Source organism: Rutidosis leptorrhynchoides, chromosome 7 (assembly GCF_046630445.1).
Source record: "Rutidosis leptorrhynchoides isolate AG116_Rl617_1_P2 chromosome 7, CSIRO_AGI_Rlap_v1, whole genome shotgun sequence".
NCBI lineage: Eukaryota > Viridiplantae > Streptophyta > Magnoliopsida > Asterales > Asteraceae > Rutidosis > Rutidosis leptorrhynchoides.
This window is the reverse complement of record NC_092339.1, coordinates 371085498-371108571: the sequence shown is the minus strand read 5'-3', so window position 1 is coordinate 371108571 and position 23074 is coordinate 371085498. Positions and strand designations below refer to the sequence as shown.

The 23074-nt window shown below is 36.9% G+C and overlaps 1 pseudogene; it reads left to right on the top strand.

Annotated features, from left to right (window-relative positions):
* The first annotated feature begins 2107 nt into the window (after positions 1-2107).
* LOC139856927 (DExH-box ATP-dependent RNA helicase DExH12-like) lies at positions 2108-10758 on the top strand (annotated as a pseudogene).
* The last annotated feature ends 12316 nt before the right edge of the window (positions 10759-23074 follow it).

Genomic DNA, 23074 nt, shown 5'->3' with positions numbered 1-23074 from the left:
AATAATAATAATAATAATAATAATAATACAGTTATTAATACTAGAATTAATATAAATACTAATAATAATATTAATAACTGAAATCATAGTAATATTAATAAGCAATAATTCAGATAATACTAATAATAATAATGTTATTAAGTTAATATTATTAATAACAATAATGATAGAATAATAAAATAATAATAACACATTATATGTATCAAATTCGATATTAATGTTAATATTAATAACGAAAGTAATAATAATTTTACTATAGCAACTATATTGTAACATGTATTTAATATCATACATTATGTAGTAATTATATATTATATATATTGAATATTTAGTATTTATAATTTTATATATATATATATATATATATACATATATATATATATATATATATATATATATATATATATATATATATATATATATATATATATATATATATATATATATATATTACGATATATAATACTATTTATGTATAGAATTTATGTATATTCATTTTAATAGTAACTTAATTATTCTGTATATTATTTTATATTTTTAATTCCATTAGATTAAAGTATAATATTATTTCAAAATGTTATATATATACTACATATTTAATTACACACAATTGTTCGTGAATCGTCGGGCATGGCCAAAGGGTAATTGATTACATGAAAATAGTTCCAGCATTTTGAGACTCGGTTTAATAGAATTTTCTTATCGTATCGAAATCAATAAAGATTAAGTTTAAAATTTGGTCGGAAATTCCCTGGTCATCACAGTGACATTGCTTATATATAACTCTACGAGGATGATATCATCATTACTGCTTCCTCCGACATTCTTTGACAATGTATTGTGCGTCAATTGTCGAACAAGTTTACCATAAAAGACTTTGATCGATCCACTACACTACTACCTCGGTATATAGGTCCTCAATACCTCAATTGGTCTCTTTCTTAATCAATTCAAGTATCCCCCATGAAATACTTGAAAGAGCTGATATGACCAATAAGAAGAATTTTAACTTGAAATTATGAACCAAAACCGAGCGACATATGAATTTACCATTGAAAAGGAAGTCGTTGTGTGGCGACATTAGACTGCACCAATATTCTAACCGCATCATAAATCGAATAAGTGCCATCGGTTAAAACAAACCAATTGACTTGATCAACATCCAAGTCGCTAACAGTAACAGTGATTAACAAGGACAAAAGCACATTTAACATTGTGAGAGAGGGTGGGTCAAATGCAAGATCCTCCTACTGATGTGGTGTTGGAAGTGAACATAAGAGTGAAAGTTTTTTAACAGTAGCAAAGGGAAAGAGGCACGAAACAAAAAGTGAGGGAAAACAACCTTTAAGGGGCAATCATCATACCAAAATAAAACGGGTATTGAACGGATATTCCATGAGGCTAGCCTCATGGCTTTGATTTATTGGTTGGAGTATCGCTGTCGGCCATGTTTTGCATCAAAACCCCAAAAATGATCATCTCTTCTTTGAAGGTGAGCTTTTTACCCCCAGATCGATTTTTGTTCCTAACTGATTTACCATCACAAACGACGTGATTGATTTCACTCGAAGTATAAAAAAAAAATGCTTGGAGAGGATTCATATCAGCCGACATATTAGAGTAAAGTATTTAATTATTTTATTTGTATTTGTTAATATTTATTTAATATAAAATATTAAATTGTATCGTATACTCCGTAATATGGTAATTATCTTATTCTTATTGAGTTAGTTTTGCTTGAAGAGCAAGCATACCAATTGTATATATGCGTATTTGATGAATGAAGACAAATACGGGAATTGCTTTCGTATTATACTAAAACCCTAGTTTTCCATTCAACCTAATTTTTTCTACGGTTTCGCAAGCGTAGTTTCACTCATCGGTACCACCACATTGTTCTTTCATTCTACACGCAAAGGTGTTTTCTCAATTATTGTTTTATATCGATTAATATATTAATACTTAATACAATATTGATATATTGATTCTAGGGCTTATTAATCCACGGTGCATTATATATACTAATTACTTTATTATTGTACTTTATTATTGTCTGATTCAATTCAATTGGTGATTGTAGATGGCGAATTTAGGTGATGGTAGTCGTTGTACGGAAGGATTGATCCTAAAAGTTTTGGTGATCGTGCTTATAGAGGAAGACCAGCTGATATGATTGATCCATCGCTTGATGATTCTGAAGCTGCAAATAATCGACAGATTAAAAGGCGACGGTTGCAGGAAGAAAGCGTGCTTAATTCGACTGAAGAAGGTGTTTACCAGCCGAAAACGAAGGAAACTCGAGCTGCGTACGAAGCTATGCTTGGTGTGATACAGCAGCAGTTGGGTGGTCAACCTTTGAATATTGTTAGTGGTGCTGCTGATGAGATTTTGGCTGTGCTTAAGAATGATAGGTTGAAGAATGGTGATAAGAAGAAGGATATTGAGAAGGTGTTGAACTCGATTTCGAATCATGTGTTTGATCAGTTGGTTTCTATTGGAAGTCGTATAACCGATTTTGAAGATTTTGAAGATGCTGCAATGGATGAAGTCACTCTCGATGATTATGATGATGTTGGTGTAGCTGTTGAGTTTGATGAGAATGAAGAGGATGATGACATCAGCAATCTTGATATCGTGCAGGATGATGACGATGATGATTTGGATCGAAATTGGAACAATGGTATGCAGATGGGTCGGGGTATGGATGATGATGTGTCACAAGAAGCTAATGAAGGTATGACACTTGATGTACAAGATATTGATGCTTATTGGCTTCAAAGGAAAATTTCACATTCTTATGAACAGCAGATTGATCCACAACAGAGCCAGAAGCTTGCTGAAGAGGTGTTAAAGATTCTTGAAGAAGGTGATGATCGTGAAGTCGAAAATAACTTACTTGTTCGTCTCCAGTTCGAGCAGTTTAATCTTGTAAAGTACCTGTTAACGAACCGGTTGAAGATTGTTTGGTGTACTCGTTTAGCAAGAGCTGAAAATCAAGAACAAAGGAAACAGATTGAAGAACAGATGATGAAACTCGGCCCTGATTTGGTTGCGATATTGGAACAGTTGCGTGCCACACGGGCTACTGAAAAAGAGAGACAGATAAACTTAGAGAAAAGCATACGAGAAGAAGTTGACCGTTTAAAGGACCAAGATCGAAGAGATGTTGTTGATCGGGATTTTGAAAACCACGGTTGGTCAAATGGTCAACGGCAGTTGCTTGATCTCGAGAGCCTTTCGTTTCACCAAGGCGGTCTTATAATGGCGAACGAAAAATGTGAGCTTCCTGCAGGTTCTTACAGAAACCGCAGCAAAGGATACGAAGAAGTACATGTACCGGCTTTGAAATCGAAACCGTTTGCCGAGGATGAGAAGTTAGTTAAGATTTCCAATATGCCGAAGTGGGCCCAACCGGCTTTTGAAGGAATGAAACAGTTAAACCGGGTTCAGAGTAAAGTGTATGAAACTGCTCTGTTTAAAGCAGACAATCTGCTACTGTGTGCCCCCACTGGATCAGGTAAAACTAACGTTGCGATGCTCATGATACTTCAACAGATCGGTTTGCATATGAACGAAGATGGTTCATCTAATCATAGTGACTATAAAATTGTCTACGTGGCACCAATGAAGGCCCTTGTTGCTGAAGTAGTTGGTAACCTGTCGAACCGGTTAAAAAGCTATGGTGTGACTGTGATGGAGCTGAGTGGAGATCAGTCGTTGACCAGTCAACAGATTGACGAAACGCAAATCATTGTTACCACTCCTGAAAAGTGGGATATTATTACTAGAAAATTGGGAGAACGTACGTATACTCAGCTTGTGAAGCTTTTAATCATTGATGAAGTTCATCTTCTTCATGATAACAGAGGGCCTGCACTCGAAAGTATTGTGGCAAGAACCGTTCGACAAATCGAGACCACAAAGGAACACATTCGTTTGGTCGGGTTATCTGCTACCCTACCAAACTATGAAGATGTCGCCTTATTTATGCGAGTCGACGTAAATAAAGGTCTATTCCATTTCGATAACAGTTACAGACCTTGTCCTCTTGCTCAACAATATATCGGAATCACAGTAAAAAAACCGTTACAACGATTTCAATTGATGAATGATATTTGTTACGAAAAGGTGACAGGTGCGGCTGGAAAGCATCAGGTGCTTATATTCGTGCATTCAAGGAAGGAAACGATAAGGACTGCTCGTGCAATTAGGGACGCAGCTCTTGTTAACGACACGTTAGGGATGTTTTTAAAGGATGATAGTGCGAGCCGTGAAATTCTTCGTGGACAAACTGAGCTAGTGAAAAGTAACGATCTAAAGGATCTGTTGCCGTACGGGTTTGCTGTTCATAATGCTGGGATGACTAGACCTGACCGGTTACTTGTTGAGGATTTATTCGCTGATGGTCACATTAAGGTGCTGGTTTCGACTGCAACCTTGGCTTGGGGTGTTAACTTACCGGCTCACACGGTGATTATAAAAGGGACCCAGGTTTATAGCGCGGATTTAGGAGGGTGGACCGAACTTAGTCCTTTGGATGTTATGCAGATGTTGGGTCGTGCGGGTAGGCCCCAATTTGATACTTATGGTGAAGGGATTATTATAACTGGACACAGTCAGCTGCAATATTATCTTTCTTTGATGAATCAACAACTTCCGATCGAAAGCCAGTTTTTGTCCAAATTGGCTGATCAGTTAAATGCTGAAATTGTACTTGGAACAGTTCAAAATGCAAAAGAAGCCCTTCACTGGCTTGGGTATACTTATTTGTACATCCGTATGATTCGTAACCCTCCACTTTATGGTTTAGCACCTGATGCTTTAGTCACAGATCCTTTACTCGAGCAACGAAGAGCTGATCTGGTAAGTTAGTTTCTTACTGACTGATTCTAAATATACTTGTTAGTTTCTTACTGACTGATTCTAAATATACTTGTTTTTTGTTTGCATTACGTTATTTCAGTGTTGTCTGCATTCTGTTAAATGCTGAAAAGGTTCTTTTTTTTTTGTTTTCTAGGTTTTATTTTATTGCCTTAAATTGCTTACTAATGTAAAAATCCATGATTAATCCTTTTCAAGAACCGTATCTGTTACTTTTTAAAATATGTTTAATTAATAGCTTAACGTCAGTGAATAAATCAAAATTGGATTTACTTGGTCAAAGTTGGATCAAATGAGTCAAAATCGGCCAAAATGAAATTGGTTAACATTTTAATGTGAATTTAGATTAGTAGTTTAGAATTTTTTGAACAAATGAATGATTATGTTTCTAGATAATAATGACAAGATTTATGTTTATGTATAATGTATATGGACTTCTTCAGTATTGACACATAATTTTGAAATCTATTAATTTCTGATTTGGCAGATTAATCAGTTAGCTATTTTTACAACACTGAAATAGGTCCCTATTATCACAAAGATCATATTTTTATTGATGTTTGAGACACTAATATTAATTACTCTATTTTGCTTGCAGATCCATTCTGCTGCTACAATACTGGACAAAAACAACTTGGTGAAGTATGACAGAAAAAGCGGGTACTTTCAGGTCACCGATTTGGGTCGAATTGCAAGTTACTATTACATAACTCACGGTACTATTGCCACATACAACGAGCATTTGAAGCCTACCATGAGTTATATTGAGCTCTGCCGACTGTTTTCACTCAGTGAGGAGTTCAAATATGTAACCGTAAGACAAGAAGAAAAGATGGAGCTTTTAAAGCTTTTGGAACGGGTCCCAATTCCCATCAGGGAAAATTTTGAAGAACCGAGTGCAAAGATTAATGTGTTACTACAAGCTTATATTTGTCTGATGGACGTTGAGGGACTTTCGTTGGCTTCTGATTTGGTGTTCATAACTCAGGTGTGTTTGGTTTTTATAACATTCTTGAGCTTTCTTTTTTCCTTGTTATTCGTTTCCCCTATTTTCCATTGTTGTAAAAAATAAAAAATCCTCGATTAATCCTATTAAGGAATCGGGCCGATTCGATTTTCAAATGGGTCGAAATTGGATCTTGCTGTTAAAGTGGAATTTAGTTAGTCAAATAAGTCAAAGTAAAATTTGGTCAAAGTCAAAATTGGTCAACTTTTAAATCTGAATTCAAATTAGAATTTTGATTTTTGGACAAATGAAGAAATAATTAAAGCTTATGTTTATGTTTAGGCTTTTCTTCTCTATCTTTACACACGTCGTTTTGAAACTAACTATTCAAATGTATAAGAAGTCAAATCCAATTGATTTTCGATTTGCTCATTAATCCTTACAAGTTTTCGACCGATTAATTCCCAGTTTGCTATTTTTACAACCTTGGTATTTACAGTTGCAGGATAAAGTTTGTTAATTTAACTGGTTTGAATTCGATTCGGCCTTTGGATTAAACGGTCTCAAACCAAATATTGAATATCCTTGACCCTGATATATGTATCTCCAGTTGCAGGATATAGTTTGTTAATCAGAACTTGACTCTTTTTTTTTCTTTTGCAGAGCGCGGGGCGTCTAATGCGTGCTCTTTTCGAGATCGTATTGAAAAGAGGGTGGGCCCAATTAGCTGAAAAAGCTTTAAACATGTGCAAAATGGTCAATAAGAGAATTTGGACCGTCCAAACTCCTCTCCGACAATTTCCCGGGATCGAAAATGATATACTAATCAAACTCGAGAAAAAACATCTCGAATGGGAACGTTATTATGATCTCAAATCTCAAGAACTAGGCGAACTTATTCGTGCCTCTAAATTTGGAAAAAAGCCTTCACAAGTGCATTCACCAGGTCCCGAAACTTAATTTAGCTGCACACGTTCAACCCATCACCCGTACTATTCTACGGTTCGAACTCACCATCACTCCCGATTTTGAATGGGAAGATAAAATTCACGGGTATGTTGAACCGTTTTGGGTGATTGTTGTAGATAATGATGAGGAGTATATTCTTCACAACGAGTACTTTTTGCTTAAAAAACAGTACATTAAAGATGACCACGCGTTAAGTTTCACTGTCCCAATTTACGAACCATTACCTCCTCAGTACTTTATTAAGGTTGTATCAGATAAATGGCTCGGGTCATTGTCGGTTTTACCCGTTTCATTTCGTCACTTGATCTTACCCGAAAAGTTCCCACCTTCAACCGAATTGCTTGATTTGCAGCCACTCCCTGTTACTGCTCTAAGAAACCCGTTGTACGAATCTCTTTATCAAGAATTCAAACACTTTAACCCCGTTCAAACGCAAGTTTTCACTGTTTTGTACAAGACTGATGAAAACGTGTTGGTTGCTGCACCAACGGGCAGCGGGAAGACTATATGTGCAGAATTTGCAATTTTAAGAAACCATCAGAAACTGCCCGATGGTGTCATGCGGGCTGTCTACATTGCTCCCGTTGAGGCACTCGCTAAGGTGAGGTATAACGAGTGGAAAAAGAAATTTGGAGACGGGCTCGGGTTACAGGTCAACGAGTTGACTGGGGAAACTGCGACTGATTTGAAGTTACTCGAAAAAGGGCATGTGATAATTAGTACTCCTGATAGGTGGGATGTGTTGTCTCGTCGTTGGAAACAGCGTAAGCATGTTCAGCAAGTTAGTCTTTTTATCGTTGACGAGTTGCATCTGATTGGTGGTCAAGGTGGGCCCGTTTTGGAGGTTATTGTCTCGAGGATGAGACACATTGCGAGTCGGGGTCATAATATCCGAATCGTAGCATTATCGACTTCTGCAGCGAATGCTAAAGATTTAGGTGAGTGGATTGGTGCCACGTCACACGGTATTTTCAATTTTCCCCCAAGTGTTCGTCCTGTGCCGCTTGAAATCCATATTCAGGGCATCGACATAGCCAACTTTGAAGCACGAATGCTAGCGATGAGCAAACCGACATACACTGCAATCGTACAACACGCTAAGAGTCGAAAGCCTGCCATTGTTTATGTTCCTACAAGGAAGCATGCGCGACTGACAGCTGTCGATCTCATGACATACTCGAGTGCAGAGACTGGAGAAAGTCAAAGTCAACTGTTGTTCTTACATCAGTCTGAAAACGAGTTGGGCCCGTTTATTGACAGAATTCGGGAACCTACGTTGAAGGAGACACTCAAATACGGAGTGGGGTACCTACACGAGGGTTTGACTACTGTTGACCAAGATATAGTCAAGACTCTTTTCGAAACAGGGTGCATTCAAGTATGCGTAACGACTGGTACGATGTGCTGGGGTGTTTCGCTTCGTGCGCATTTGGTAGTGGTTATGGGAACACAGTATTACGACGGTCGGGAAAACACCCACACTGATTATCCCGTTACCGATCTTCTTCAAATGGTGGGGTCCGCAAGTCACCCTCTTGTTGATAATTCTGGGAAATGTGTTATATTTTGTCACGCCCCGCGTAAAGAGTATTACAAAAAGTTCTTATTTGAAGCTATACCAGTTGAGAGCCATTTGCATCATTACTTGCACGATAATCTGAACGCTGAGGTCGTTAGTCAAACGATTTCTAATAAACAAGACGCTGTTGATTACCTCACGTGGACGTTTATGTATAGGCGACTTACCCAGAACCCGAATTACTACAACCTTCAAGGTGTTACTCAACAGCATTTATCAGATCACCTATCGGAGCTTGTGGAGAACACGTTGAGCGATTTGGAATCAAGTAAATGTGTTACACTCTTAGACGATTTTAATCTTTCACCTGACAATTTGGGTATGATTGCTTCGTATTATTATATCAGCTATACAACGATCGAACGGTTTAGCTCTTCGATAACTAGCAAGACAAAATTAAAGAGTCTTTTGGAAATTTTAGCTTCGGCATCCAAGTATGAACTACTTCCTGTACGCCCAGGTGAAGAAGAGTTAATACGAAAGTTGATCAATCATCAAAGATTTTCGTTCGAGAATTTAAAGTATGCGGACCCACATGTGAAAGCTAATGCACTATTGCAGGCCCACTTTTCTAGACAGATGGTGGGCGGAAATCTTGGTTCGGACCAGCAAGAAGTTATTCTAAATGCTGGTAGGTTGGTTCAAGCTATGGTTGATGTTATTTCAAGCAACGGGTGGCTTAGTTTAGCGCTTGTTGCGATGGAGTTGAGTCAGATGCTGACACAAGGGATGTGGGATCGGGATTCGGTTCTGTTACAGCTGCCTCATTTTAACAGAGAAGTCGTTAAACGATGCGTGGAAAATAGTATCTAAACAGTGTTTGATTTGGTAGAAATGGGGGACGATGAAAGACGGGATTTATTGCAAATGTCGGATATTCATTTAATCGACGTCGCATTGTTTTGTAACCGTTTCCCTAATATTGATTTGTCGTATGACGTGTTAAATAGTGACGATGTTAGGGCAGGGGAGAATATTACTCTGGTGGTGACACTTGAACGTCAGACTGCAGTGGGGCCCGTGGATGCACCGAGGTATCCGAAAGTTAAAAAAGAGGGATGGTGGCTTGTTGTTGGTGATACCGAAAGTAATCAGTTGCTTGCAATCAAGAGGGTTTCGTTGCACAAGAAGTCAACGGTCAAACTTGATAATATTACTGCTCCAACTGAACCAGGGAAGAAGAACTTTACTCTATATTTTATGTGCGATTCATACATGGGATGCGATCAGGAGTATAGTTTCTCTGTTGATGTTAAACCCGCAGCCCCTGATGATGACAATCAAAGAGATTAATATGTAAGCCACTTTTGAATTACTTACTGTTGTCTTATTTTAATTTGCAGCCTTTCGTTCTGGTAATGATGATTGAATGTAGTTTTTCTTTTAAATAACGTTTGATTCTGAATTTTTGCGACTAGGTTGTATCTCATGAATGTTACTTGTCGCGATAGAAAGCTTCACCTTTGATAATCGGTTGTTCCTAAAAATGTTACCGCCTGTTTTTTAGTAAGATTTGAATCTGAATTTTTAACTGCATGTCCATTTATATTTTAATACATTTGTTATATATTTGGGACTTACAAAATTCTTTCCATTAGTTTAATGAAGAGGCATTTTTAGAGTTTTGATCACCTGTCAAAGGCTTGTTAAGCTTGCACAGCAAATTGTATAATGACGATGTTGATGGAACAATTATCATAAGCTGCTCACCCATCTTCTAATATCTTGATCACTAATTATTAATACGCCAATGTACTCTTTTAACTATATGATTCAGGAACCTTTTTGTGATTGAATCGCTCTCGATTTTCAGGTGTATGGATGGTAGCGCGGAACCTGATTATGGATGCAGAACATGCAGACTGCTTGATTTTATCTGGTTCTAATCATTTAGTTTTATGACATTTGATAAACGTGTTTTTACCAATCGTTCTTTTGTTACTTTTATGCATTTGACTTTGTTCGTAGTGTAACACTCTGACGGAACCTTATCTTAGTTGTGATGTGTATCTCTCTATGGACATAATTTCGTTAGATAATTTCGTTAACACACCCTTTTTTGCATCCTTTTATACTCAGTATGGCAGTAAACTAACTAAAACATAACTTGCCATCTTTTGTAGGTTGAAATTTTCCCAAATAGCTAGGAAGGATGCAAGCCATCATGTATTTGCCATGATGCTCAATACAAGTCTAAAAGGGTCTTCGGTACGTTTAGGTGGAATTGGCTACATGCCCTTTGTGTCATAAGTTGGATTCATGTCGAAAATTATATGAGAAAACAGTCATCCTAATTGAAAGCTTGTCTAAAAATGATATCAAACTGTTTTTTTAGAATTCTTACTGTAACTGAATTCCATGATTGATTTGAGCAGCACTTGTCCAGTCCTCAAAAAGTGATTCGCTTCGATTAACATTTTTAAAATCTACAACATAGTATGAAGAAAACATTGACGATTTATGTACAAGGAACAAAGCACATATTTTATTACGAGTATTATTCATTATTCATACCTCTCATTTATAAACAGTGAGGTAATTACTAGAATGAAAATAGACTTGTCATTTACAGAAAGACACCTTTGATGGTCAATTAAAAAATTAATTACAATGAAATCTGATTTAGCGTTCATTTGTTGAAGTCTCTTTTACCAAAATGCAATTTTCGTACGTTCTATTTACTTCTCGCTATGATAAGCATATTGTCGATCATAAAAGTTTTTTTTAGTAGAAATGGGACCTAGAACCCAAAGTTAGATAATTAAAACATAAGATCTTAAATAACCTGTGGATACCTATTTTTTTTTTTTTTTTTTTTTTTTTGGGATTATCACCAAAATGCCCTTTTTTTTAAGCTTGTTGACTGACAGCCCTAAAAAAAAAAGTTTGACAATTTGCCCTCGCAAGGCGCAAGACACCTTGCGACCTTGCGTCTTTGCGACCTTGCGACGTTGCGACCTTACGTTAATGACAAACGCAACAAAGAGACTTGCGTCCCCTTGCGTATTGCGTCTTGCGACTTGCGCCTTTGCGTCTTGCTTCTTATCCCGATAAGATTTTCATGATTTCGTGGATAAGATTTTGTACGATTTTTGTACTATTACGGATAACTTTTCCACTTCATATAAGGTACATATTACCAGCTCTATTTTCACTTCATTTCCACCATTTCCACATAAATCATATAATTTCAAGCGTCATTAAGGTAACTTTCTTTGTTTTAAATAATGAGTTTTAGTGATAATGAAACCTTTGTTATTCATATATGTTGTGGTGGTTCTTTTCAATTTATTAATAACTTACCTATGTATTTGTCTCTAGATTGTTTTAGAACACGATTAAAACTCTCAGTTGCTCCCCAAAAACCAATTACTCGAAGAATATTGTTAAAAAATGTTCTTAGAAAAATTAATTTGCCACCTAATGCTCCTGTTTCAATGAGATATGTTGTCGATAATCTTGTTTTTGATATTACTGATGATTATGAAGACTTTCGTGATTTTCTACAACATGCAATATCAAATGCTCCTATTAATATTTACATTGTCGACAAAGTTACAATGCATCAACTCCCAGAAAACTTACAGTTAGTGAAAATCCTACCAATACACAATGTCCATCAAAACCTACCAACACACGATGTCCAACAAAACCTACCAACAAACGAGGAGAGCACAAACCTTCAGACACCCAATTTGGAAGAAGCACGACCTGAAGTACCACCTCCAAACACAGAAGAGTTTGATTTCTTCAACTATGGAGTTGAGAACGTATGTAAAATTAAAAAAACAGATCACCCTTTTGAATCAGTTGTCGCGTCTAGTGCTTCGGAGGAAGAAAATGACAGAGAAGATCAAGATCAAGATGAAGATGAAAAAGAGGAAGAAAAAAAGGATGTATTCTGGAATATGCCACTTTTATTGAGTGAGCATGATCAAGAGACTGAATCTACGAGCCAAATAACAACCAGTTATAGAGTATCCGATTTGATTAAAGTTCGACAAACTTTTTTAAACAAGGATGATTTTGTAAACCATCTATACAAAAAATGTCTTGAAGAAAACTTCCAAATTAAGCCTGTAAAGTCGGACAAATCTCGATTCACTGCTAAATGCATGTTGCCAAATTGTGAGTGGAAATGTAGTGCATACAAAATACGCCACACTGACAACTTCATCGTAAAGAAATTGCATGACGTACACACATGCTCACGTACCCAAATTATGGGAAATAATAAACATGCTTCCAAAAAGGTGCTAGGAAGTATTCTGATGGAATCGTTCAAAGCTGCAAATCGAGACTATAATCCAAAAGATATACGTGATGATGTTGGCAACGTTTTCGGGTGAGCATTTCTTACAATCAAGCATGGAGAGCCAAGTGTCATGCAATAGAGATGCTTCGTGGTAGTATGGATGACTCGTTCCGAATGCTTCCCATTTATCTTCATAACATTAAGATTCATAACCCAGGAAGCATGACAAATGTGGTGACTGACAATGAAAATAGATTCGTGATGTGTTACATGTCTTTTGGCGCAGTTGTAAGTATCACTCATCCTAAAATTGTTTTATCTTAAACTAATAGCAATCTCATTTGCTTTGTTTGCGTGCAGATTCGATCATTTGTCCAAAATGTTCGCCCTATTATCATCGTTGATGGTGCACATTTGAAAGCTGGATACTTGGGTACAAATTTAGTCGCTGTTGCAATGGATGCCAATAACGGAATTTTTCCATTGGCTTATGGAATTGGTGAAGGCGAGACAAACGAGGTTTGGTCATGGTTTTTTGGCAATCTAAGAGATCATTTAGAGAGTTGTGGTATGAGTAATCGTATGTCAGAGATTACCTTTATTTCTGATCGTGCTCCTTCAATAGCACATGGTATTTCAAATGTGTTTCCTGAAGCCTTTCACTCTTTTTGCGCACGTCATCTATTCATGAACATAAAAACGATGTCCAACAAATTCAAATATTTTGAATGGCACTATTGGAAAATGGTTAAGGCTTATCGTTTGTTAGATTTTCAAGATCATGTTAGTGTATTTCAACGAAGATTAAAAGCGTCTCACAAGTATCTAAATGACGTTGGTTTCAACAAATGGTCCAGAAGTCATGATGATCATGTTAGGTATGCATACCTTACTAGCAACAGTGTAGAGTCTATTAACGCTCTATCCAAACATGCTCGCAAACTACCAGCTTGCATGTTATTGGAATTTTTTCGCGCTTCTATACAGGATTGATTTTTCAAACATCACAACAAAGCAGTTAGTCTTACTTCAACGGTTACTCCATATGTTGAACGTAAATTAGGTAAAAGGACGAACAAATCAAGAAGATGGCAAGCATTTCCATCTACAAACAATCTAATAGAGGTGCGTGATGGAAGGAAAAACGGCCTCGTTAATCTAGAAGATAGAACATGTACATGTGGGCAATGGCAATTATCAGGCATACCTTGCGGACATGTATTGGCAGCAGCACGACTCTTCGGAGTGGAAGATGTTACATGTTATGTATCACATTGGTTCTTGTCTCAAACTTATATAAATACATATTCCGAACACATCCTTCCTTTGCCCCATCGATCCGAATGGTCCGATCCAGGGCCCAAGATCTTGAAAATCGTAAAGCCCCCAATTCAAAAGAAAAGAGCACCTGGACGCCCAAAAAGTACCGATCGGATTCCATCTCAAGGTGAAGAAACTGAAAAGAGAGTAAGAACATGTACTCGTTGCAAGCAAGCAGGTCATAACCGAACAACATGTAGCGCTTCTTATGACCTAACCGGTGAATCTACTTCTCAGAGGGTTAAAAAAACAGCCTCAAAATCAAAGTCAAAGTCGAAAGAGAAAGTCGAACCTTCGCAAGCTTATCAGTCTCAATTTTATCAAACGTACGATTTAGACCAGAATTAGGGGACCAGAATTAGTTGCTTGTTTATCAGTCTCAGTTTGTTGTTTATGTTTATCAGTCTCAGTTTGTTGTTTAAATTTGTGTTATGGATAGACCTACATACAGACGCAAGAACGCAAGACAAATCTTGCGTATGTCATCAACCAGACGCAAGCACGCAAACAATAACTTGCGTATGGCTTTTAATAAGACGCAACTTTGCAAACAATACCTTGCGTATGTCATCAAACATACGCAAGCACGCAAACAACACCTTGCGTACGTCTTTTAAAGAGACGCAAGGACACAAACATAACCTTGCGTATGTCATCAAACATACGCAAGCACGCAAACAAAACCTTGCGTATGCCATTTAAAGAGACGCAAGGACGCAAACAATACCTTGCGTCTGACAAATAACCAGAAGCAAGGACGCAAAAAAAGCCTTGCGTCTGTCCCAGATTATTTACATTCAAAAATTACATGTTTTACCTAAAAACTGTATAATAATTACATCTACAAGTTAACTAATTAACAACCTTTGGGTCCTTTGGGTCCTCTGGTGGTGGTGGTTCCTGTGTATCAAAGCGTGCACGGAAGAATGTTCTTGCCATTCGAATTCTATAGTCCTTAGCAGCCTTTTTAGAGTCTCCAATGTTGTCAATCTGATCCCAACCAAAAACTATCCTCTCCATGTGAAGGCAGACCCAAACACCACAATCACCATGGCCACCACTCTGCATTGGCACATACGGTGCATCCTCGATCATCAACTCTACATCTTCTCTGTTCTCATAATAGTCAACAATTTGTGAGTCCTGCTTCTTGTTAAAGTAATCAATAGCCTTCAAATATATCGGCAAGTTGTCTGACAAGTTTTTGAAGACAGCCTCGAGTTGACCTTTTTTCAAACAACCCTTTAAACTATCATAGACTAATACTCTCTGTTCATCTAAGTTCAAAGTGAGTAGTATAAAATGTTCAGGATCTGAAAAATGTACTGGAATCAAAATCTGCAACAAAAGAAACATAAAAAGTCAATAAGGAAGGACGCAAGGTTGACCTTGCGAGTCACGCAAGGACGCAAGGTAGACCTTGCGTCAGGCGCAAGGACGCAAGGTATACCTTGCGAGTGGACGCATGGATTCAAGTTTGACTTTGCGTCCATTGTGAAGATGCAAGGTTAATCTTGCCAGGGTCGCAAGGACGCAAGAAAGTGTTTGCGTACTGACGCAAGGGCGCAAGATTTGTCTTGCGCCTATTACAGTTTACTCAAACTGGATAGTTGATATAAAAAAAAGCACTAACATTATCACATTCAGCCCAGGATGGATAAAGGTCATCACTACCATCCCCAAGACCAATCAAATATATATAATCTGGGGGATTAGATTTAATGATCCCCTCTGCTTCAGGATTAGATGTATCCCCCTTCTCCTCCTCCTGAGTGTCATTATCATAAAAGGATTTGAATTTCTCTAGTTGATTGAGGAAACCCAATGGCATAATCGTCCATCGAGAACTACATGTATAATCTGCAATCGGAAACTGAGGACTCGAGGACATCTGGCTAGCTCGGGGCAGAAACCTCTGCCGAAATCTCAACAGGAAGGTAGCCCATCCATCAATATGCTATAATCAGATCAAGTTGATTATGAATGTTATAAAGCAACAACAAAACATGCCATAAGTTTATAATTATTAACAAACTTACTATGTTTTCCAAATAACCAGAAAATGCAATTCCCAGTAAACGTTTCCAAAACTCAGCATCAATGAAGAGGAAAGTTTCATTTTAGAAAATGAACATGCAACGCATATCTTGCTTATTAAGGATCAGTGATTTCAAATCTTTTGCTGACCCCACATGCTTCCTTTGATCTCTCCATGCATTTGGTGGTGGTGGTTGCAAAGTTCCTTGATCGTTTATAAATTTATCAACCATGGACCAAATTTCCTCCTCACCAACCCAATCCTCTTCCTTCCTTTTTCTCTTCCTTTCCTTTTTCTGAAAAAAAAAAATTAGTAATAAAGACGCAAAGACGCAAGAATTGTCTTGCGTCCGTGTAATGCAGACGCAAATACGCAAGGTAGGTCTTGCGTCCATCAGTGAAGTATACGCAACTACGCAAGGAAACTTTGTGGCCCAGACGCAAATACGCAAGGTAGGTCTTGCGTCCAACAGTGAAGTATACGCAAAGACGCAAGGAGATCCTTGCGTCATTCACTCACCTCATTCTGGTCTGGTTGTTTTTCTGCTTCACTAACCAATGGCAAATCACCAGTTTCCTGAATTTCCTCAGACACCAGAGCCACATTCTCTTCTTGTTTATTAACAGATTTATCAACAGCTTTTTCAGTAGGCTTTTCAGTTTCCATTGGCAACACATTCTCAGCTTCTTTAGTCCCTTGATGAGAAACTTTCAGCCTTTTTACTCTAGAAGCTACTTCGTCAGACAACTGTATAATATCTATGAGTCAGCAATCATACGCAAGGATGCAAGATATATCTTGCGTAAACCAAGACGCAAAAAGCAAGGACTAATAAACATTAGGCGCAAGGACGCAAGGAAAACCTTGCTTCTGGTGAATGTTACAGACATACCTTCTCCAATGGTTTTATGTAGTCCAGTGTTGTGAAAGTGGAATTTAAAACATGAGTGGGCCTTCTTTCTCTTTTCCCACGTCTAACAACCCTCGGAGATGTATCATTGTCAGAAAAAGATCGAGGATCCACATATGCATCCTCGTTATCAACATACTATAATGAACAAAACGCAAAAAATAAGAAAAGAAGACATACGCAAGGTCGCAAATAAGCCCTTGCGTCTGAGTTAGGGACGCAAGTAAAACCTGCGCCTAAATTACAATCAAGACGCAAGGACGCAAGATGGTACCTGCGTCTGATTTAACCTCAGGCGCAAGGACGCAAGGAAAACCTTGTGCCAATATAACAGGCAAGACGCAAGGTCGCAAAATAACCTTGCGCCTAGTTTACCTGATGGTGTTCCTGGTGTTCCTGTTCTTTCAAACGTTTTTCATGATCATCAAGCTTCTTTTTACAATCAGCCAACTCCTTTTCTTGATCATCCACCCTCTTAGTCAACATATTAACCATACGCAATAATTCCTGCAAATTGTTGCCTTTTTGTGTTGGATGAGGGTCCGAGGTCTGCTCTGACTCCTCCTGCAATAATTCCTTCAAACTGCCACCCAACTCCTCTTCAACTTGATTATCATCTTGTGTATTTTCCTCGTCTTCAACAACCTCTCCTTGAAAGTAAGAGGAACTCTGGATCCACCATTGACAACCTCTCTCTGTCTCAGATGGGTGCAGGGAACGAAAAGGTCTTTTTTCTTCGGACAATCATCCTGAAATGAACTTATATTAGTAAAAACAAAAGGACGCAAGGACGCAAAAGTCATTTTGCGTCAAGACGCAAGAACGCAAAGAGCATCTTGCGATAGACGCAAGGACGCAAGAGTAAACTTGCGACACACGAAATGACGCAAGCATGGTTCTTGCGCCTGTAACAAGTATAACCCAGGGACCACACGCAAGGACGCAAGGACATCCTTGCGACATACGCAAGGACGCAAGGTGTATCTTGCGTCCTCTTGCGATACACAAAACTGCTCTGTTCAAACAGAAACTGATGTATATACACTATATAAAAAGCTCTTGGAGATATTAACTAACCATTATATGTAAAAGTTTTAGGTAGTCAGACACTGTAAAGGTTTCAGCAGATGAACGCTTCCAAAATAATGCTCTTGGTACTCCATCCTTATCAGTTTTGGTTGCAAAACTCTTAATGGTACGACGGTATGCCTCGAGGATCCAAATCTTAAATGCCCACATAAAACCAGCCAAAGTGTAAGCCTTTCCACCCCCACTCTCTAATTGGCTTTCTCGAACCTCAAAACCTTCGCTCACTGCTGAGTAAGTAGCATCCCAAATACGAGACCCCCATGGGTACGCGTTCACCTTATTGAAATCTTCAACCAACCATAGAAACTGTTTACTAACCACATGTTGCCCCTGCTTCCCCATAAACACTCTCTCTACGATCAAAATTATAGCTAGTCGAACAATATCATCGTCACTAACCTTGGGAACCTTTACATCACCTTGTTTTTTGATAAGGATGTTTTGTATATCACTAACCAAAATGTTGCTGGCATCGGGACGCTCTGGAAAACAACGCCGTCTAATGGGTGCGGTCTTAGATTCATAATTTCGAGGGATGTAATGTGCCATGTCCGTCCGGCTACCGAACATAAAGCCGGTGACTAAACAAAATTCACGCCGACCAAATCTAATCATAAAATTAGGAGAAAAATGAAACCATATATCTTGTTGCTCTTCAGGGTACTTACTAGCATCTAATTTTGCTGAACGCTCACATTTCCGTTGGGGCATGGCATGTACTAGGCCAGGATCATTACCCGTGTATGAAAGATCTAACCAGGGACCAAAGCATGTACTTCTAAATAATTTTTCTTGTCTCTCAGTCAACATTTTCTTGACCTGAGGAATCACGGTCAACATATTCTTCATGGTCAATTTACCTTCCACATAGCCCTGTAAAAGTCAGAAGAAGATCAGAAGAAAATCACATAGACGCAAGCACGCAAGACAGAGATTGCGTACAAGGCCGCAAGGACGCAAGGTTAACCTAGCGTAACCTCTGTGCAAGACGCAAGGAAGCAAGGTTAACCTTACGTAACCTATCATCAAGACGCAAGGATCACCTTGCGTGCACATACAAAGGTAACCTAATGACAAACGCAAGGACGCAAATATCACCTTGCGTACATTGTGAGGCATACGCAAGGACGCAAGGATTGTCTTGCGTCTACATAGCAACAGAGTTACACAACTTAAATCTAGCAAAAATTCCTGGGTATCGTACGCAATCTCAATAATATACAATCAAAAACACAAAATACAAACAACAAATTTCGTTGACACATTTTATCGAACAGTTGGCGTGCAAAGAGTGCAAAAACTTTGTTTTAGCACATAAATCTAAGAACTATGAAGTAGATCGAATAATATAACATAGATCTAAGAAATCTAACCTGTTCTTGTGACATAGTGAACGATGATGGTGATTCGATGATGTTGGTGGCGTAGAAGCTCGCTTGTACTCGGGAAGATCGAAGATGGAAGGATGAAGAAGATCTAGTAACGATGAAGATGTGAGGAGGATGACGTGAGGATGATGATGAAGATTTTGCGAGTGATTTGCGAGTGTTTAGAGAATGTAAGAAAGCTTGATAACGATCTTGCGAATGACGAGCGAAAGGGCACCAGAGAGGAGTTTGCGTATGTGTGTGGTTGTAAGTGTAGTGACCCGAACTTTTCCATGTTTATATATATTAATTGAGATTGATATTTACATGATTAAATGTTTCCAACATGTTAAGCAATAAAACTTGTTAAGACTTGATTAATTGAAATATGTTTCATATAGACAATTGACCACCCAAGTTGACCGGCGATTCACGAACGTTAAAACTTGTAAAAACGACATGACGATATATATATATGGATATACATATGGTTAACATGAGATTATGATAAGTAAGTATCTCCATAAGTATATTAAGAATGAGTTATATACATATAAACAAGACTACTAACTTAAGGATTTCGAAACGAGACATATATGTAACGATTATCGTTGTAACGACATTTAAATGTATATATATCATATTAAGATATATTAATATATCATAATATCATGATAATATAATAATTTAACATCTCATTAGATATAATAAACAATGGGTTAACAACATTAATTGAGATCGTTAACTTAAAGGTTTCAAAACAACACTTACATGTAACGACTAACGATGACTTAACGACTCAGTTAAAATGTATATACATGTAGTGTATTTAGATGTATTAAAATACTTTAGGAAGACTTCAAGACATATATCAAAACACTCGTACTTAACGAAAATGGTTACAGTTACTTTTCCATTCTTTTCTTTCATCAAGAATTCTAGTCGTATTCTTACCCGTATTATACACAGCTTCAAAACGTACTTACTATGAGTATATACCAATAGGAACTAGCATGGGATTCCACTCTTGATTATGTCATGTATGACTAATCAATTTTAACTTCTACCATGAGCTAGTCAACTAACTAGAACTCCTTTTAACCCCACTCACCACTCACCAATTACCACTCATCATTCACTCCATTTCACTTCCAATTCTCTTTCTAATTCTCTCTCAACACACACACACACTATTATGAATGTATTTTTCCAGTAGTTAATCATCATCTTCATCAAAAATCACTTCAAGAATCAAGCTATAATCATCATAGGAAGAACACTTCAAGAACACTTCAAAAATCCCTTCAAGTTTACTAATTTACTTCCAAGCTTTCTAATCCATTCCAAGTAATCATCTAAGATCAAGAAACCTTTGTTATATATAGTAGGTTATCTTTCTTATTCAAGGTAATATTCATATTCAAACTTTGATTCAATTTCTATAACTATAAACTATCTTAATTCGAGTAAAAATCTTACTTGAACTTGTTTTTGTGTCATGATCCTACTTCAAGAACTTTCAAGCCATCCAAGATCCTTTGAAGCTAGATCATTTCTTGTCACTTCTAGTAGGTTTACCTACTAAACTTGAGGTAGTAATGATGTTCATAACATCATTCGATTCATATATATAAAACTATCTTATTCGAAGATTTAAACTCGTAATCACTAGAACATAGTTTAGTTAATTCTAAACTTGTTCGCAAACAAAAGTTAATCCTTCTAACTTGACTTTTAAAATTAACTACACACATGTTCTATATCTATATGATATGCTAACTTAATGATTTAAAACCTGGAAACACGAAAAACACCGTAAAACCGGATTTACGCCGTCGTAGTAACACCGCGGGCTGTTTTGGGTTAGTTAATTAAAAACTATGATAAACTTTGATTTAAAAGTTGTTATTCTGAGAGAATGATTTTTATTATGAACATGAAACTATATCCAAAAATTATGGTTAAACTCAAAGTGGAAGTATGTTTTCTAAAATGGTCATCTAGACGTCGTTCTTTCGACTGAAATGACTACCTTTACAAAAACGACTTGTAACTTATTTTTCCGACTATAAACCTATACTTTTCTGTTTAGATTCATAAAATAGAGTTCAATAGCAATTTGATTCACTCAGAACGGATTTAAAATGAAGAAGTTATGGGTAAAACAAGATTGGATAATTTTTCTCATTTTAGCTACGTGAAAATTGGTAACAAATCTATTCCAACCATAACTTAATCAACTTGTATTGTATATTATGTAATCTTGAGATACCATAGACATGTATACAATGTTTCGACCTATCATGTCGACACATCTATATATATTTCGGAACAACCATAGACACTCTATATGTGAATGTTGGAGTTAGCTATACAGGGTTGAGGTTGATTCCAAAATATATATAGTTTGAGTTGTGATCAATACTGAGATACGTATACACTGGGTCGTGGATTGATTCAAGATAATATTTATCGATTTATTTCTGTACATCTAACTGTGGACAACTAGTTGTAGGTTACTAACGAGGACAGCTGACTTAATAAACTTAAAACATCAAAATATATTAAAAGTGTTGTAAATATATTTTAAACATACTTTGATATATATGTATATATTGTTATAGGTTCGTGAATCAACCAGTGGCCAAGTCTTACTTCCCGACGAAGTAAAAATCTGTGAAAGTGAGTTATAGTCCCACTTTTAAAATCTAATATTTTTGGGATGAGAATACATGCAGGTTTTATAAATGATTTACAAAATAGACACAAGTACGTGAAACTACATTCTATGGTTGAATTATCGAAATCGAATATGCCCCTTTTTATTAAGTCTGGTAATCTAAGAATTAGGGAACAGACACCCTAATTAACGCGAATCCTAAAGATAGATCTATTGGGCCTAACAAACCCCATCCAAAGTACCGGATGCTTTAGTACTTCGAAATTTATATCATATCCGAAGGGTGTCCCGGAATGATGGGGATATTCTTATATATATGCATCTTGTTAATGTCGATTACCAGGTGTTCACCATATGAATGATTTTTATCTCTATGTATGGGATGTGTATTGAAATATGAAATCTTGTGGTCTATTGTTACGATTTGATACATATAGGTTAAACCTATAACTCACCAACATTTTTGTTGACGTTTAAAGCATGTTTATTCTCAGGTGAATACTAAGAGCTTCCGCTATTGCATACTAAAATAAGGACAAGATTTGGAGTCCATGTTTGTATGATATTGTGTAAAAACTGCATTCAAGAAACTGATTTCGATGTAACATATTTGTATTGTAAACCATTATGTAATGGTCGTGTGTAAACAGGATATTTTAGATTATCATTATTTGATAATCTGCGTAAAGCTTTTTAAACCTTTATTTATGAAATAAAGGTTATGGTTTGTTTTAAAAATGAATGCAGTCTTTGAAAAACGTCTCATATAGAGGTCAAAACCTCGCAACGAAATCAACTAATATGGAACGTTTTTAATCAATAAGAACGGGACATTTCAGTTGGTATCCGAGCGTTGGTCTTAGAGAACCAGAAAATTTGCATTAGTGTGTCTTATCGAGTTTGTTAGGATGCATTAGTGAGTCTGGATTTCGACCGTGTTTTCTTTAAAAATGATTGCTTAACATTTTTGTTGGAAACTATATATTTTTAACATATGAATATTATGTGATATATTAATCTCTTATCGTGTTTGATATTAT